The sequence below is a fragment of the Miscanthus floridulus genome, unplaced genomic scaffold (genome assembly GCF_019320115.1).
Source record: "Miscanthus floridulus cultivar M001 unplaced genomic scaffold, ASM1932011v1 os_2601, whole genome shotgun sequence".
NCBI lineage: Eukaryota > Viridiplantae > Streptophyta > Magnoliopsida > Poales > Poaceae > Miscanthus > Miscanthus floridulus.
Window position 1 is genome coordinate 5,491 of NW_027098400.1, and position 2,745 is coordinate 8,235.

Here is a 2,745-nt window from a genome sequence, read left to right on the forward strand (position 1 = left end):
ATCCATAGGCTTTTTAAATTAAGCATGGTGCTTAGGTTAAAATATCCTTCTTTAATCAAAATTTAACATGGTGTTGAATTCTGATTAATGAACCATGAGTTATTACTTCCATAAACAATGGAGGTAATCTATAATGGAGATAAATCAAGGCTAGGAATTTTCTACAAAAACTTTACTTTAGCCTTACTTGAGTTATGCTGAAAGATAAAAAGTTCGGTGAACAAATAAAAATAATAATAATTAAATAAAAAATAAAAATAATTAATAAGATTTAGGCTCCCAGTGTTTTAGCTGGTAGAGTCTTTGTTTGTTTCCATCTTTGTTTTTTTCTATTAAATAAAGCAGGTACACAAGAATAAGTGTGGGGGGAGATCTCTCAAGCATAACGAACACACATTCAAGATCTCCCACCACCAACACGTTGCACAAACATCGAACGATCTAGCATGCAAGAATGACAGGATAGATGGATTCCAGAGAGGGTTGGTTGAACCTCTGGTTCAGCCAAACCACCTCTGACTCCCCTCAGCACCTTCTTCTTCTTCAATGATGGTTTGTGCAACATTACCCTCAACTCCCTAAATTCTTGAGTTTAAACAAACATAATCTTGATCACTAAAATTAAACTCAATGAACCAACTATTCCTCTATGCAATTTTATACACCACACTTCGTTCAAAATTCCAAAAGGTGACATGATCATAACATTTTTGAGATAGAAGCTTGCATAAAGTTTGTTCCATATACATACACTTATGCTTGTGGGAAAATATTTTGATAGGACAATCATGTTGACTAAGTTGTTGTGAGGTGTGATATAGTTCTGACTTAGAAATCCTACAGTTTCTATTCAAAGTACTTGGAGAATTTGTTTTGATAAAAATGTTATAAAACCAAAGAGTCACATACTCCTCAATTGGTGAGCAATCCGTACCAAAGCCAAATATGACATCTTGCAAGTTTCAAGCCTTCTACATATGTTGCTTGTTATTGTATTGAGTTTGGTCAAGTCTTGTTGACCCTTGTCGAGAGATTTATCATGCTTCCAAGATCAAGATCATGTACACTCCACACACACATGCTGCTCCTACACTGGGAGTACGCAAAAACATGCTTTCATTTAAACCCACAAAAAATTATGCTCCTACACTTGGAGCAGACAAAAATATGTTTGTTAGGCAAATACTCCATGTTCTAAAAAGATAATGATCTCTGTCCAATATGATGTTTAGAACAAGAGACATGGGCTATACAAAAGTTTGAAAAAAAATATGGACATATGAAGGTCCACGTATAAAAAGAAAAAAAAATGTGATGAGCACATGAAGGCTCATGTATTGAAAAAAGGGAGAAAAAAATAGCCATGTCTCAAAATAATAAGTTATACAGAGATTGTATCTACAAAAGGAGTATATTCATACCATTTTGCACACACATGCATGTCTTGATCTAAGAGTATGGCACTTCTCTCCTCGGATCCTCGATTTGACTTTACAACATATGCTATACAAGTATGCTATCTTGTTTATCCCTACCTAAAGCTCCACATAAACATTTTTAGAAGTAGGAGAAAACAAAAGAAGGCAAAACATTGCTATGCCTTGGTGAGGAACTATACACCATTGAGTGATTTGAGAGTGCCATTTGAGGAGTATAAAGTGAACTATGCTTTTCTTGAGAAAAAACTTTCAAAACTCCAAGTTGCTAAGATGAGAAATTGGGAAGATGCCTTTGTTTTGAGAATTGTTCCGCTTCTCAACAACCCAAGGAAACATGTTAGCTAACACCACAAATCCCACTTGTGTAAAGAATGTGTTGGAATAACTTCTATGTAAGCCATATATCTTAGGATGTTATCCTCGTGATTACTTTTATCTCTAAGATTTGCTCGAGGATGAGCAAATGGGTAAGTGTTGGGGAGCTTGTTGGTGGTCCTTAACTCCTATTTCTAACCACCAACTCTCACATAAAATCTGCTAAAAATATCACTAATCTTAGAATTTAGGCTTATAACTAACGAATTACATGAGTTTTGGTGATTTACTATTTGCAGGAGGACATGTCGGGATAACACAAGAAACATGCCAAAAGTACACAAAGAACATAGCAAAACAAACACCTGACATAAGCCAAAGGGGAAAGCCCACTTACCAGGCAAATCAGGGCCTGAACATACGGAGAAAAAAAGCCAAAACCCATATCCAAACATCTCCAATCAGCGCCAAACCACCATAGGCCCACTCAAGAAGTCCAAAAGGAGTAAATCACCGAGGATGGGATCATTTGGGCCTAGTGGGGGTGCGGCCACACCGCTGCACCCTTTCTGGCGCGCCTCGGGCCCATCTTTTTCAGGTCGGTGCATTCAATGTAGTGGAGGGCGGTGCGGTGGGTATCCAGGGAATATCCCTCCTCAAACCGCATCCAACCTGCTATAAAAGGAGGAGAGCCCCCCAAAGACAACAACATTCCAAGGAGCTAGAGCTACACCACTAGAGGAATAAGAGCATCACTCCATGGGCCTAAGACCTAGCTAGCTATCTAGAGTTGATAGGGAGAGGTGTGAGGGGAAGATTAGGGAAGTATCAGACTTATCGGTAGTCTCCCTGAGCTTGTACCTCGACAAACACGTGCTTGTACCTCAACAGAGATTCTCGCTAAGTAAGTGTTCATGATTCTTTTGGTACAAAGTCTTTCGGTTAGTTAAGCTTTACTCCTATTTGCTTGCGGGTTCATTGTCCGTTCTTG